We start from the raw sequence: 17,803 nt of genomic DNA, 5'->3' as shown, positions 1-17,803 counted from the left end.
ATAAGAACACTTACCTTACAGTGTTGTTGTGTATAGCAAATAAAGCAACATAATAGTTCCAAGGTGCCAGAGTGTTAAAAATATTTCAGTCTGTAGCAAAATGAGAGAACAATGTATGGATTTTTGATGAAGCTATTTATTCAATAACATGTCTATCCTTTATCTGGATATTATACCTTTCCTACTTTTCTGGTGTTAAAATCATCTTTGTGTTATTAAACTAAATTAAAGAGGTGGCAAAGATCTGGCTCTTTCTCTCTGTATGGTTTTAGTAAATGGCTATTGTTTTGGTTTTACTGTTTCGTTATTTTCCTCAGTTGGTAAAATAAACAGTAGGCAACTCAATGTGATTTCCACAAATGGTTTCTGAACTGTTGCTGATCTTTGAAACCCAAAAGTCAGAGTACTACTAACATAATACATGGATGACAGAGGTCCCTGCATGGATGTAAGCTATGGTCATGGAAAGAATCAGCTGTGTTTGAAGACAAGTAGGGACCACCAGAAAGTAGCTTATTTGCTTGATGAACTAGAAAATTCAGAGGAAAAAACTTATTGAGAGATAAGAAATAGTCTCTCAGGCATATCAGTTAATGATTATTGGTTGGAGCCATGAGGAATTCCAAGGTCAGCATGTTATCTGTCCCTTGAATTTATCTTTTCCTGAATAATGCTTGTGATGGTTAATTGTATGTATTGATTTCACTGGGCTAAGAGATGCCCAGACAGCTGTAAAACATTATTCCTAGATGTGTCTGTAAGGGTGTCTCCAGAAGAGATCTGAATCCATAAAGATCACCCTCACCAATGCAGGTAGACAACATTCTACATGTTGAGAGTCCAAAATAGAACCAAAAGATGGAGAAAGGGCAAATTCACTCTCTTTGCTAGAGTTGGGACATTTATCTTCTCCTGCCCTCATACATCAGAGCTCCTGGTTCTTGGGCATTTGGACTTGGACTGGGACTTACACCATTGGATCCCCTGGTTCTCAGACCTTTGGGCTTGGACTAGAACTAAACCATCAGTTTTTCCTGGGGCTCCAGCTTGCAAATGGCATATGGTGGAATTTCTCAGCCTCCCTGATCACATGAGCCAATCTCTCATAATAAGTTAGCCAGTCAGCCAGTCTCTATTTATCCGTGCATCCTATTATTAGTTCTGTCTCTCTGGAGAGTCTCAACTAATAGATGACCTCACTGGGATTTTCAAGAGGGTTATAATAAAACTAAGAATAGTTTTCACTAAATTTTATAAGCCACTGGGGTAGGGGCAAGGTAGTACTGCTTTAGGGCTTGATGAATGGAGTTTGACACAAAATAGGGAGACAGTTTCTCCCTTCTTGGGTGGCCTTACTAAAGGGGTACCAGACAGCAAGGTCACTATGCTTAGGGAAGTGTCAGTAGTGAGCAGAAACGCTGGTGACTCTGGGAGCACAATGAGACTGGGCCTCAACATAAGTTCCTTTGGTGGCAGGCACCAGTGGCCATGGCAACAAAGAGGCACCTTCACGGTGCTTTTCAAGTGGCAAACCACAAACCTCACCAAAAGAAACCAATCCTGGAAAGGAAGAAAATGGCCAACACCAAACAACAGCTAAAACGGTATGTTCACGAAGACCTGTGAAGGAGCCCCCTAAGGATCCCAGGAATAGAAAGGGACCAGAGACACTGGCAGCAAGCAGGTGAGGGGATGCAGAAAAGAGAGGTAGGGTCAGTACCTGAAAAATACTATTTGTTACTCTTGGGTGCACTTGGGGAAGCCATGCCTACTCCAATGTCTCCAGCTGTGTGACCATGGCTGAATCCCTGAACAGTTCAGAGCCCCAATTTCCTCACCTGGAAAATGGAGTAACAACAGATACTAACAACTAGCTCACAAAATAATTTTAAGAATTAAACAGGACAACATATTTGAAAGTGTTTCTTAAATCTAAAGTGCTATGAACATATTAGTTTTAATATGTAACAGTGGACTACTGTGTAACATTCAGTGCTGGGATCCCCTCGGGATTTAACCTGTAGGGCATCCACTCCAGAAATCATTGAAAGTGTCTTCAAGGAGAAAGAATGAGGAGGGAATGATCTAACTTAATTATAAAATGGAATGGAGGGGAAAACCCACCCAGTTACACTCAGAGGACTAATAAGCCATCGATGTAGGGCAGAATTGTGCAGGAAGGGAAGAAATATATTATGTATATCATGGTTATACAGATACCATTTATTCCCTATAAAACTCTGTAAGGAAGAGATTGTCATCCCTGTTTTACAGATAAGGCAAACAAGATTCAAAGAAGTTAAAGAGCATACTGAAGACCACATAGCAAATAGAAAACAAGGCATGACATTTTAACCCAGACCTTTCTGGATCTAAATCAGATAGCATTTTTTCCTTTTGCTTTTACTTTTCTTCTTCTTTTTGACTAAACAGAAAATCCACAATCATAGCAATCGTGACCAAAATAAGATGACAAAGAAGTCACTAATATGTTGCATTAAGTCCCATGCCTTCCACATTTTGCAAGACCAATTCAAATATTTTTGCATATCCAGTGGCCAGGTTTGGCTCCCCATAAAAGTTTCCTCCAGATATGCTTGTACTTGAACACTTTCTAAAAATGTTATTTGGGGTGGTAAATCATTTTATATGTTTTGCAGTATCCTGAAAGTACTAAAGCAAGATTACTCAGATAAAAAAGTAAAATCCCCTCATTATGTGTAAATGTACCACATGTAGCCTACACAGGAAAAAAAAACTTAAATTCAAAGCACATGAGCTGAGAATAAAGCAGGAAGTAAGGATGGGAACCCAGTGCAAGGAAAGCCAAAAGCTTGTGGCTTTCTGCTCTAGAACACCATCATGCCAATAGGATGATGTGGGACTGTCTGTGTTCTTGCTAGGAACACAATATACCATTATTCAGCTCTTGTGAAATGGGGTATGCAGGGAAGCACATGTGGTAGTAATAGAAAAGATGCAATTCTCCTTGGCTGCTTTTCAAGCTTCATTATTCAGATAATTTGGGGACTTTTTTTTTCTTTGAGAAATTCTCCCAGGACTGGACTGATTATAAGATGAGGATATGTCTTGAATTCTGCCAACAGAGAAAACTTGGCTGAACTAGATGTTTTATTTGTTAAGTTGTGTGCACTTTTGCTAGGGATAGATCTACTTCCTCCCAATCAACTTTCTCTTTTCAGAAAACAAACTCAGATGCTGCCTTGAAAGAGTTCAAACCTTCCCTTCACAGGATGAAGGACCTTCAATGTTCTTCCCAAATAAAACCCCCAGTGCTCATGGTCAAGAAGCCAAGCCAAATGTTGAAGACAATTTCATTTCTGCAGCCTATAGTGCCCTGAATTAATGGGATAACCTTCTTCCAATGAGTTAAAACCTTAAGCAGTTTATTTATTGTTTGCAGTTCATTAAATTGTGTCTGTCTGCTGTGGTCCCTGGGTTCATGCTCCAGGACAAATAGTAACCAAAATGAAGAACCTACAAGTTGTTTTTACCAAAGCCAAGAAGACTTTACAGAAGAAGCAAACCTATGATATGACTTACATGAAACCAAGCCCACCCAAAAGAGGCTTTGGGAGCATGGAAGATGACAAACACTTATGTATGAGTGAAGCAGGTTACCACATCTCTGATCCACATCTATAAAATAGAGATAAAGATATCTCCATCCTAGGATTAATGCACAAATTAAATGACTATTGTGAAAGTTTCTGGCTCTATTCCAGGCACAAAGTGATGCTCAATTATTGCTGGTTCCATTCTTTCCTTTTTTTATCTGTCTCACAGGGTTAATGTGAAGATTGAATGAGATCATTGAGTTGGAGTTTTATTTGCATGTGAGATAAAAGAAAAAAGGAATTTAAAGAACAAGAGCCCACCCCAGAGAACCCTCCGGGGTCCAGATCTGAGCATTTCCCAGATCTTTGTGACAGACTCAAATTGCTGGCAGTCTCCTCAATGAGAGAAAGAAGCCAGACCCATGCCCTTATATACAGCTTATCAGAGAACTCGAGGGAAATCAATAGAAAGAATCCCAAAATCATAGACTTTGTCACCCACTCATTTAACAAATATTTATTGAATACCTACCATATGTCAGACTCTGTTCTAGAAGTGGTGAATAAAGCAGTGAACAAATGATAAGGTTTCTGTTCAAGCTTATTTTTCAATGAAGAAAGACAAAATATTTAAATGAGCACAAAAAAATACTATGATGGAGAAAAAGTAGAAAAGAATTGGAGAAGTTGGGTTTTGTGGTTTTTCAATAGGGTAGTCAGGGAAGCTCTCACAGAAGATGTAAAGATCTGAAAGGAATTGAGCCAGAAGGATACTGAAGAGAAAGCCAGGAGGAGCCTGCAAAGTCCCTAAGGCAAGAAACTTCCTGTTAACTCCAAGGAAAAGCAAGGCACCAAGTGTGGCTGGAGTAGAGGGATCAAAGAAAAGAGTAAGAGGAAGTAAGGTCAGACACGGGGCCAGATCATGGATGGTCTTGGGGACCTCATAAGGAGTTTGGCTTTCACTTGATAAGGCATGGGAAGTCACTGGAGGGTTCTGAGAAAAGGAGTGAGATTTTTCTGATCTCCGCGTTCGTAGAATAACTCTGGTTGTTGTTCTTAAGAGGAAGATAAGAGTGAAAGCAAGAAGATAAATTGGGGAAACTTCATACTGTTTTCCACAGTGGCTGCACCAGGTTGCATTCCCACCAACAGTGCACGAGGGTTCCTTTTTCTCCACATCCTCACCGATACTGGTGATTTCTTGTGTTTATTTTAACTATTCTGACAGGTGTTAAAGTGATACCTCATTATGGTTTTGATTTGCATTTCCCTGATGATTAGTGATGTTGAGCATCTTTTCTTGTGTCTGTTGGCCATTTGTATTTCTTTTGGAAAAAAGTTTATTCAGGTCCTTGGCCCATTTTTAATTGAATTACTTGGATTTTTTTGTGTTGAGTTGTATAAGTTTTTAAATATATTTTGGATATTAACCCTTTGCTGGATATGTCATTTGCAAATATCTTCTCCCATTCAATAGGTTGCCTTTTTGTTTTGTTGATGGTTTCCTTCACTGTGTAAAACCAAAGTGTCCATTGACAGATGAGTGGATAAAGAAGATATGGAATATATACATACAATGGAATATTACTCATCCATCAAAAAGAATGAAATCTTTCCATTTGCAACAACATGGGCGGACCTACAGAGTATAATGCTAAGTCGGTCAGGAAAAGACAAATACCATATGATTTCACTCATATGGAGAATTTAAAGAACAAAGCAAATGAACAAACAAAAAAGAGACAAACAAACAAAAAAAAACCAGACTCTTAAATACAGAGAACTGGTAGTTGCCAGAAGGGAAGGGAGTGGGGGATGGGTTAAACACAAAAAGGGGATCAAGAGTACACTTATCTTGATGAGTACCGAGAAATGTATAGAATTGTTGAATCATTATATTGTACACCTGAAACTAATATAACACTGTATGTTAATTATACTTGATTAAAAAACAAATTAAAATAATTTTAAAAAGAAGATAAATTGGGAGTCCATTACCATTTCGCCACTGATAGAAAAGCTAGAGCATAAACGAGTGACTTATTTGCCTAATATTATAAGAGAATCTGTGGAGGAATTAGTGAAAAAAACATGCCTCTAGTAGAATTCCCTAAATTGACTTCACCACCTAAAAATCCACCATCATTCAAAAAATGGTGGGGAGAGGAAGGGAATTCTGCACAAAAGTCCATCATTTAATTACTAGGTTACTGCTTGCTCCTGAGATAGCATATTTTTCTTTTCTATGTGTACGTAATCTATTTAACCTACCAGATCTTTTGAAATTTACCCTCAAGTTTTTGCTATTAAACACTGTATAATGTTTTTCATACATCAAAGTATTGTAACTAAAAAGGGAAGAAAAAAACAAATCCCCTCCAATGGTGGGGCGATCTGATCTATTTCCAACTGACTAAGTTCTCAAATATAAAAACAGAGAATAGAGGAGCCAAACTCATCACTGGTAGAAACAAAGCTTGGGCAGCCTTAATAGTTGAATTATTCTGCAGGGCAGGAGGAATACAGTGTGCACAAAATCTAAGTCTCAGAGACAGAATGACTTTTCCCAATTGAAAGACCACAGGAAGAATAAAAATGCAGATGTAGTAAGTAACTCACTTAAGAGTTAGAAAGAACTTGAGAGCACAAGACAGTCATTGTTGGGAAACTGTTCAGGCAAGAAGTGTCCAGGAAAGAGAAAGGTTCAATAATGAAGATTTCTCTGTATAGAACACCAAGAGAGTTTCACCACTCAGGAGCATGGGGGCTGCTTTAAACAGAGTCCAATCTGAATCTGATGGTAGAGCTGGAGAAACTAGAAGGAGAAAGCCTCATTTCCTTCATGACTAGGAATGCCTTCAGGGAGAGCTCTCTTTTGTGGCTGAGTTTATACCATGCCAGTGGAGGACTGTGAAGCTAAACAGAGCCAACAGTTAAAGTCTGTTATTTTTATCACACTGAATTGGATACCTCAACTCCCTGCTCATACCCAGAATTCCTTTATCTGGTCACAAAATTATTTTTAGACCACCAATGACTGACAAAACAGGTACAATGGTTTTCTTTCTGTGGAAGAAAAATACCAGCAACAAGTAATGCATAAGCCTCAATGACCTGAGGGCACTGATGGCTAAACTATAAAATCTTTGATGGGGTTGGAGGTAGAGGTGATGGTCAAAGTTACCAACAATGGAAAGGGGCAAGTACAACATAGAAAAGTAAAGAGTAGATGCAATTGACCCTTGAACAACAAGCATTTGAAACGCACAAGTCCACTTACACACCAATTTTTTTCAATAAATACGGTATTTTCAATATTTACTTTCAATAAATACAGTATAAACACACTTACAGTATGGTACTAAAAACATTTTCTCTTCCTTATGGTTTTCTTAATAGCATTTCTTTTTCTGCAGCTTACATTATAAGAATATAGTATAGGTAGGCGGAGCAAGATGGCGGACGAGTAGCAGAGCTGGATTTCGTCTGGTCTCAGGAATTCAGCTGGATAGGGATCAAACCATTCTGAACACTTACAAACTCAACAGGAGATCGAAGAAAAGAATAGCAACAACTCTCAGGACAGAAAAGCGACCACTTCCTGGAAGGTAGGACGTGCGGAGAAGTGAATCCAAGGTGATATTCAGGAGGATAGACGGCGGGGGAGGGGGGCTCCATCGGCCGCTTCTGGCAAGTGACAGAGCCCTGGAGCACAAAATCAGAACTTTTAGAAGTCGGCTCTGCTGAGGGAACGTCGTTCCAGTGGCTAAGCGGGCGGTGGAACGCTCGCAGGGCAGTGTGGTCTCAGGACCCTCGGGGTCACAGAAAGACCCGGTTGCCTGAGTGCGGCAGAGCTCCTGGGTACTGGAGCGGGGAAGCTGGCTTCACAGATGGAGCCGAGGCGCGGGCTCTCAGCTCGGGGTTGCCATAAACCGGGATCCGCAGCACAGTCGGGCCACTGCTCCTCCAGCAGGGACCCAACAAGTGGCAGATCCGGGGAGACTCCCCTTCCTCCCCTGGGAGGAGTGGTGTGGGAGAGCACCGCAGGGATCTGCTGGGTTTGGAGACTCCACACGGGGTCGGGCGCCAGAGATAGAAATGCTCGGTTACAGACCGGGTGAGCACGGAGTGCGGCCGGAGACCGGGGACACGGGAGTGACTGACTGCTTTTCTCGGGGGGCGCAATGAGTCGCGTGGCCCCGAGTTCTCAGTTCCTTGGGGTGGAGATTGGGAGGCCGCCGTTTTCACTCTCGTCCCCCAAAGCTGTACGGAAAGCTTGCAGGGAACAAAAGCTCTCGAGAGCAAACCCAAGCAGATTACTTAGCCCAGACTGAAAGGGCAGGGCAAATCCGCCTCCAGCAAAGACATTTGGGAACCATGGCAACAGGCCCCTCCCCCAGAAGATCAGCACGAACACCAAGCCAAGACCAAGTTTACCCATCAATGAGAACAGAACTCCAGCGCTAGGAGAATAATGCACATAGAATTTCATGGCTTTTTTACCATGATTCTTTAGTCTTTCAAAGTTAATTTTTTTAACTTTTTTATTTTTTAATTTTTCTTTTTCCCTTTTTCAACCAACATCTTATCAATCCCTTTTTAAAAAAAACATTTTTGTTTTTCATTTTTAGAGTCATATTCTATCCCTTCATAGTAGTTACCCTTATTTTTGGTGCATATATATATATATATATATATATGTGTGTGTGTGTGTGTGTGTGTGTGTATATATATATATGTATATATATAAAAGTTGTTCTCTCTTTAAAATTTTGAGATATGGTTTCTCCTAAGAGATCAAAATATACCCTAAGTCTCTAGTGTATGGCTTTGTTCTAGTCTCCTGCCTGATCACATTCTCTCCCCCCCTTTATTTTTTAAGTCCTCTTCTTTATTTTTTCAAACAGCTTATCAATTCCTTTTATAAAATTTTTTATGCTTTTCATCTTTACATTCATATTCCAACCCTTCATCATATCAACCCTTATTTTTGTACATATATAAGTTTTTCTTTCCTTAAAATTCTGGGAAACACTTTCTTCCAACAGACCAAAATACACCCAAAATCTAGTGTGTGGCACTGATCTATGCACCAGCCTGACATATTAGATCATATTCTGTTTCTTTTGTTTTCTTCTGTTTTTGTTTGTTTTTATCTTTTTCTGTTCTTTCTCTTTCTTTTTTCTTTCTTCCCTTTCTTTCCCCCTGGTTTCAGGTCTTTTCTGATTTGTTTAGAGTATATTTTCTGGGGACGTTGTTACCCTGTTGGCATTTTGTTCTCTCATATATCTATTCTCCGCTGGACAAAATGAAAAGACGGAAAAAATCACCTCAGCAAAAAGAACAAGAGGTACTACTGACTACCAGGGACCTACTCAATACGGACATTAGTAAAATGTCGGACCTAGAGTTCAGAATCATGATTTTAAAGATACTAGCTGGGCTTGAAAAAAGCGTGGAAGTTATTAGAGAAACCCTTCCTGGAGAAATAAAAGAACTAAAATCTAACCAAGTCGAAATCAAAAAGGCTATTAATGAGGTGCAATCAAAAATGGGGGCACTAACTGCTAGGATAAATGAGGCAGAAGAGAGAATCAGTGATATAGAACACCAAATGATGGAAAATAAAGAAGCTGAGAAAGAGATAAACAACTACTGGATCACGAGGGCAGAATTCGAGAGATAAGAGATACGATAAGACGAAACAACATTAGAATAATTGGGATCCCAGAAGAAGAAGAAAGAGAGAGAGGGGCAGAAGGTATACTGGAGCAAATAATAGCAGAGAACTTCCCTAATGTGGGGAAGGAAACAGGAATCAAAACACAGGAGGCACAGGGAACCCCTCTCAAAAATCAATAAAAATAGGTCAACACCCAGGCATCTAATAGTAAAACTTACGAGTTTCAGAGACAAAGAGAAAAACCTGAAACCAGCTCGGGAGAAAAGATATGTAACCTACAATGGTAGAAACATGAGATTGGCAACAGACCTATCCACAGAGACCTGGCAGGCCAGAAAGGACTGGCAGAATATCTTCAGAGCACTAAACGAGAAAAATATGCAGCCAAGAATACTATATCCAGCTAGGCTCTCATTGAAAATTGAAGGAGAGATAAAAAGCTTCCAGGACAAACAAAAACTAAAGGAATTTGCAAACACAAAACCAGCCCTCCAAGAAATATTGAAAGGGGTCCTCGAAGCAAAGAGAGAGCCTAAAAGCAGCACACACCAGAAACGAACACAGACAATAAACAGTAACAGTCACCTTACAGGCAATACAATGGCACTAAATTCATATCTTTTAATAGTTACCCTGAATGTAAATGAGCTAAATGCCCCAATCAATAGACACAGGCTATCAGATTGGATTAAAAAACAAGACCCATCCATATGCTGTCTGCAAGAGACTCATTTTAGACCCAAAGGCACCCCCAGATTGAAAGTGAGGGGGTGGAAAACCATTTACCATGCTAATGGACACCAAAAGAAAGCTGGGGTGGCAATCCTTCTATCACACAAATTAGATTTTAAACCAAAGACTGTAATAAGAGATGAGGAAGGACACTATAACCTACTTAAAGGATCTATCCAACAAGAAGATCTAACAATCGAACATATCTATGCCCCGAACATGGGAGCAGCCAATTGTATAAGGCAATTAATAACAAAAGCAAAGAAACACATTGACAACAATACAATAATAGTGGGGGACTTTAACACCCCCCTCTCTGAAATGGACAGATCATCTAAGCAAAAGATCAACAAGGAAATAAACACTTTAAATGACACACTGGACCAAATGGACTTCACAGACATATTCAGAACATTCCATCCCAAACAATGGAACACGCATTCTTCTCTAGTGCCCATGGAACATTCTCCAGAATTGATCACATCTTAGGTCACAAATCAGGTCTCAACCGATACCAAAAGATTGGGATCATTCCCTGCATATTTTCAGACCACAATGCTTTGAAACTAGAACTCAATCACAAGAGGAAACTCAGAAAGAACTCAAATACATGGAGGCTAAAGAGCATCCTACTAAAGAATGAATGGGTCAAACAGGAAATTAGAGAAGAATTAAAAACATTCATGGAAACCAATGAAAATGAAAACACAACTGTTCAAAATCTTTGGGATACAGCAAAGGCAGTCCTGAGAGGAAAGTATATAGCAATACAAGCCTTTCTCAAGAAACAAGAAAGGTCTCAACTACTCAACCTAACCCTACAACTAAAGGAGCTGGAGAAAAAAAACAGCAAATAAAGCCTAAACCCAGCAGGAGAAGAGAAATAATAAAGATCAGAGCAGAAATCAATGAAATAGAAACCAAAAGAACAGTAGAACAGATCAACGAAACTAGGAGGTGGTTCTTTGAAAGAATTAACAAGATTGATAAACCCCTGGCCAGATTTATCAAAAAGAAAAGAGAAATGACCCAAACCAACAAAATCCTGAATAAAAGAGGAAAGATCACAACCAACACCAAAAAAATACAAACAATTATAAGAACATATTATGAGCAACTCTATGCCAGCAAATTAGATAACCTGGAAGAAATGGGTGCATTCCTAGAGATGTATCAACTACCAAAACTGAACCAGGAAGAAATAGAAAACCTGAACAGACCTATAACCACTAAGGAAATTGAAGCAGTCATCAAAAAATCTCCCAACAAAAGTCCAGGGCCAGATGGCTTCCCAGGGGAATTCTACCAAACATTTCAAAAAGAATTAATACCTATTCTCCTGAAACTGTTCCAAAAAATAGAAATGGAAGGAAAACTTCCAAACTCATTTTATGAGGCCACCATTACCTTGATCCCAAAACCAGACAAAGACCCCATGAAAAAGGAGAATTACAGACCAATATCCTTGATGAACATGGATGCAAAAATTCTCACCAAAATACTAGCCATAGGATCCAACAGTACATTAAAAGGATTCTTCACCATGGCCAAGTGGGATTTATCCCTGGGCTGCAAGGTTGGTTCAACATCCGCAAATCAATCAACGTGATACAATACATTAACAAAAGAAAGAACGAGAATCATATGATCCTCTCAATAGATGCAGAAAAAGCATTTGACAAAGTACAGCATGCTTTCTTGATCAAAACTCTTCAGAGTATAGGGATAGAGGGTCCATACCTCAATATCATAAAAGCCATCTATGAAAAACCTACAGCAAATATCATTCTCAGTGGGGAAAAACTGAGAGCTTTCCCCCTAAGGTCAGTAAGGTGGCAGGGATGTCCACTTTCACCACTGCTATTCAACATAGTATTAGAAGTCCTAGCCACAGCAATCAGACAACAAAAAGAAATCAAAGGCATCCAAATCAGCAAAGAAGAAGTCAAACTCTCACTCTTTGCAGATGATATGATCCTTTATGTGGAAAACCCAAAGACTCCACCCCAAAACTGCTGGAACTCATACAGGAATTCAGTAAAGTGTCAGGATAGAAAATCAATGCACAGAAATCAGTGACATTCCTATACACCAACAACAAGACAGAAGAGAGACAAAGGAAGGAGTTGATCTCATTTACAACTGCACCCAAAACCACAGATACCTAGGAATCCGTACTCAGGTAAAGGATCTGTACTCAGAAAACTATGAAACACTCATGAAAGAAACTGAGGAAGACACAAAGAAATGGAAAACGTTCCATGTTCATGGATTGGAAGAACAAACATTGTGAACATGTCAATGCTACCTAGAGCAATCTACACATTCAATGCAATCCCCATCAAAATACCATCCACTTTTTTCAAAGAAATGGAACAAATAATCCTAAAATTTGTATGGAACCAGAAAGGACCCCGATTAGCGAGAGGAATGTTGTAAAAGAAAAGAAAAGCTGGCGGCCTCACAATTCCGGACGTCCAGCTCTATTACAAAGCTGTCATCATCAAGACAGTATGGTACTGGCACAAAAACAGACACATCGATCAATGGAACAGAATCGAGAGCCCAGAAATGGACCCTCAACTCTATGGTCAACTCATCTTTGACAAAGCAGGAAAGAATGTCCAGTGGAAAAAAGACAGTCTCTTCAACAAATTGGGGAAATTGGAGAGCCACATGCAGAAGAATGAAACTGGACCGTTTCCTTAAACCACACACAAAAATAGACTCCAAATGGTAGAAAGACCTAAACGTGAGACAGGAGTCCATCAAAATCCTAAAGGAGAACACAGGCAGCAACCTCTTCGACCTCAGCCGCAGCAACTTCTTCCTAGAAACATCGCCAAAGGCAAGGGAAGCAAGGGCAAAAATGAACTATTGGGACCTCATCAAGATAAAAAGCCTTTGCACAGCAAAAGAAACAGTCCACAAAACCAAAAGACAACCGACAGAATGGGAGAACATATTTGCAAATGACATATCAGATAAAGGGCTAGTATCCAAAATCTATAAAGAACTTATCAAACTCAACACCCAAAGAACAAATAGTCCAATCAAGAAATGGGCAGAAGACATGAAGAGACATTTTTCCAAAGAAGACATCCAAATGGCCAACAGATACATGAAAAAGTGCTCAACATCGCTCGGCATCAGGAAAATCCAAATCCAAACTTCAGTGCGATACCACCTGACACCATTCAGAATGGCTAAAATTAACAGGACAGGAAATGACAGATGTTGGCGGGAATGTGCAAAAAGGGGAACCCTCCTACACTGTTGGTGGGAATGCAAGCTGGTGCAACCCCTCTGGAAAACAGTATGGAGGTTCCTCAAAAAGTTGAATATAGAGCTACCATATGATCCAGCAATTGCACTACTGGGTATTTACCCCAAAGACACAAATGTAGGGATCCGAAGGGGTACATGCACCCCGATGTTTATAGCAGCAATGTCCAGAATAGCCAAACTGTGGAAAGAACCAAGATGTCCATCGACAGATGAATGGATAAAGATGTGGTCTATATATACAATGGAATACTATGCAGCCATCAAAAGGAATGTGATCTTGCCATTTGCAACGACGTGGATGGAACTGGATGGTGTTATGCTGAGTGAAATAAGTCAATCAGAGAAAGACATGTATCATATGACCTCACATGTATCATATGAGGAATTCATAATCTCAGGAAACAAACTGAGGTTTGCTGGATTGGGGGGTGGGGTGGGAGAGATGGGGTGGCTCGGTGATAGATATTGGGGAGGGTATGTGCTATGGTGAGCGCTGTGAATTGTGCAAGACTGCTGAATCATAGATCTGTACCTCTGAAACAAATAATGCAATGTATGTTAAGAAAAAAAAAGAAGAAGATAGCAGGAGGGGAAGAATGAAGTGGGGGGAATCGGAGGGGGAGATGAACCATGAGAGACGATGGACTCTGAAAAACAAACTGAGGGTTCTAGAGGGGAGGGGGTGGGGGCATGGGTTAGCCTGGTGATGGGTATTAAAGAGGGCATGTTCTGCGTGGAGCACTGGGTGTTATGCACAAACAATGAATCATGGAACACATCAAAAACTAATGATGTAATGTATGGTGATTAACATAACAATAAAAAATTTAAAGAAAAAAATAAAATAGTATATAATGTAACAAAGTATGTTTTAATCTACTGTTCATGTGATTGATAAGGCTTCCAATCAACAGTAGGCTCTTTGTAGTTAGGTTTTAGGGGAGCCAAAACGTTATATGCAGATTTTCCACAGTGGGGGGTAATGGGGGGATCGGCACCCCTAACCTCTCTTTTGTTTAAGGGTTAACTGTACCTTAGAGTCTACAGTGTGGCTCTGTGGCTTAGAAATCCATCTGCCACTCATTAGTTTTATGACCTTAGATAAATTACTAAACTACTCTGATTCAATTTGTTCAACTGTAGAATAGTAACTTCAAGGTGGATGGTAATTATGATGCATAGAGTAGTAGATCGTGCTCAGTAAGTTTTCAATTTCTTCCTTCACCTTAGTGCATATAGAGACTTGATCACAATATAGTCAATGATTTAAAAATTACAGAATTTCAAATGACTGTGTGACTGGGTTAATCACCACAGAGGGTTTTATTATCTTGAGTCCCCTATTAATTCAATTTCAGATGAACCACAAAATTTCTCACAAATCATTAATTCAATAAACATTTATTGAACTTAAACTACAGGCCATGTAACACATGAAATTCTACAGGAGATGAAGAGAACAATATTGTTTCTGGCTTCTTCTTTCTATAAACCCACAGCCTACAGGCATATGAATAAATAATCACCACACTGAGATAATTATAACCATAGAAGAATGCACTGAGAGTTCAGAAGAAGGAACAAGTAATTCTATCCAAGAAAACATTCATTGCCTATATTTATTGGTACTTACTACGTACCAAACAATATTTCAAATACTTTACATGGGCCAACTCAGTAAGCATCACAATAAGACAATGAAATAGTTACTATGATTATTTCCATTTTGCATAGCAGGAAACTAAGGCATAGGGGTTTCAAGCCTCTTGTTGAAGGTCACACCTAACAAGATCAGAGCCACAATTTGAATCAAGCATTATGGCCCCAGGACCCACACTTCAAACCCTGCAGTGTACTGAGGACACTGATGGATGCCTTATAGAGAAGGCAACACTGGAAACAGACCTTGTAGAATAAGCAGTTTGCAAGCCAGAGAAGCGGGGATCAGGAAACTCAACAGAGAACCAGGGTATGGAAGCTAAGTGTTTGACAATAACCAAGCAATGTGGGTAGCCAAATGGGGAAAACAGACCAAAAACCAGCAGAAGCCAAGGCTAATAAAGTTGTGTGTTAAATTACTCTCCCTAATATTCCTTCCCAGCTTTTCTATTAAACTGGGGCTCCTTTCAATGGCCATTTCTGTATCTCCAAAGTCAATTTTCTATCTTCCTCTTTGGTCCCCTTTATTTAATTCCACAGCTAGCCTTATTGCTCATCAGAACAAACATTCTTTGAGGGATAATCATTTATCCATCTTGGATAAATAATGTGCTTTAAAATACCAACTGTTTGATGTTATTTGGATGACCACCCAACATTGGGTATTTAAAAATGATCCCAAGTAGGGGTGCCTGGGTGGCTCAGTCAGTTAAGCATCCAACTCTTAGTTCTGGCTCAGGTCATGATCTCAGCGTCGTGAGATCGAGCCCAATGTGGGGCTCTGTGCTCCACGTGGCATCTGCTTGAGATTCTCTCTCCTTCTACGCCTCCCACTTGTGTCCTCCCCCCTTCAAATAAATAGGTAAATCTTTAAAAGAAAATATGATCCCGACTATTTGGCCATATGTTTATGAAGGCCACATGTTTTCCATAACAGAAGAGGCTACACTATAATTTATTTACTATCTCAATACCCAATTTACCATGCACTTTATGAGGGGTGGAAGCGAGAAACAAATAAGGGAGATGCTCAGTTTAATGAACTTTGGAAGCCGTAGATTTTAGGAGATTCCTAGAGAGGAAACCTCAAGGAAATAAGCATTAGCTCTTTCTAATGTGTCTGCATCAGGCAATTTTTGCCCTTCACTAAATCTGTTCCAACAAAGATTATAGGAATGCAACAAATAAAGAATTATGTGAGGCAAAATGTTCAGGACTGTTGGCTAGCTAAATCACATGCCTGGATAGCACCCAAGTTGGTGCAACATCACTCTTTACTCATGTGACATCAAGGTGAGAACATCTATTCTGGGAAACAACCATGAAAAATATAGACAACTTACTAAAACAACTTGCTCTCAAAGAAAGACAGGGAACTGAAGGAGCAACTCAAAAGATAATTGACACTGAGAGAAGGGTTTTTAATTCAGGGTAGATAAAACTTGTATTGGTTGTATAAGCTGAGAAGGATGCCAGGAGTTGGGGGGGGGGGGGGCTGGGACTTGAAGATCTATGACAGAACGAGGCTAAGAGATTGAGCAACTCCATAGGATGAATGGCTCAAGATGGGTGACTGAAGATGTTTTATAGGAAAGGAATAAGGAGACCACTTCCCCTGATATGGGGAAAAAAGAGAAAAAGATGCATGGTAAGTGAAGGAAAGGCTGCTCAGAGCTGTTTTCTGACGGCCTCATTAGCTCACCACATCCTTGCTTTTGTTCCTTCTCTTACTCCCAACGTCCACTCACCACCTAGTCCTGTTGATCCTGCCTCCAAAGTTTATCTAAAATAAAGCTACATCTCTCCATTTCCATTGTCACCACTACAATCCAAGCCACAATGGTCCCTAGCTTGGATCCCTGCAAGAGCTTTCCAATTGCTTACCTACTTCCTCTATTAACTTCCAAGCCATTCTCCATGCAACTGATAGAAATTCCATTAAGTGGGGGGTGGGGGGCGGAGCAAGATGGCGGAGGAGTAGGAGACCTAGATTTCGTCTGGTCTCAGGAATTCAGCTGAATAGGGATCAAACCATTCTGAACACCTACAAAATCAACAGGAGATCAAAGAGGAGAGTAGCAACAACTCTCTGAACAGAGAAGCGACCACTTACTGGAAGGTAGGACGTGCGGAGAAGTGAATCCGAGGCGATATTCGGGAGGATAGATGGCGGGGGAGGGGCCTCCGTCGGCCGCTTCTGGCAAGTGCTAGAGCCGCGGAGCACAAAATCGGACCTTTTAGAAGTCGGCTCCGCTGAGGGACGTCATTCCAGTGGCTAAGCGGGGGTGGAACCCTCGCGGGACAGTGGGGTCTCAGGACCCTTGGGGTCACAGAAAGACCGGGGGAGCCTGAGTGCGCCAGAGCTCCCAGGTATTGGAGCGGGGAAGCCGGCTGCAGAGACGGAGCTGAGGCGCGGGCTCTCAGCTTGGGGTGGCCATAAACTGATCCGCGGCCCATTCGGGCCACTGTTCCTGCAGCAGGGACCCAACAAGCGGCAGATCCGGGGAGACTCCCCTTCCTTCCCGGGGAGGAGCGGCGCGGGAACGCACCGCAGGGATCTGCTGGGTTTGGAGACTCCACACGGGGTCGGGTGCCAGAGATACAAACGCTCGGTCACAGGCCAGGTGAGCACGGAGTGCAGCCGGAGACCGGCGACAAGGGAGTGACTGCTTTTCTCTGGGGGCGCACTGAGGAGCGGGGCCCCGAGTTCTCAGCTCCTCCGGGTGGAGATTGGGAGGCCACCATTTTTGCCCTGGTCCTCCAAGGCTGTACGGAGAACTTGCAGGGAACAAAAGCTCCTGAGATCAAACCCGAGCAGCTTGCTTAGCCCGGACCGACAAGGGCAGGGCAATTCAGGCTCCGG

This window comes from Eumetopias jubatus, unplaced genomic scaffold (genome assembly GCF_037043125.1).
Source record: "Eumetopias jubatus isolate StellerSeaLion01/CBP00866 unplaced genomic scaffold, mEumJub1_p1.0 scaffold_15, whole genome shotgun sequence".
Classification (NCBI taxonomy): Eukaryota; Metazoa; Chordata; class Mammalia; order Carnivora; family Otariidae; genus Eumetopias; species Eumetopias jubatus.
Note: the sequence above shows the minus strand (reverse complement) of the source record.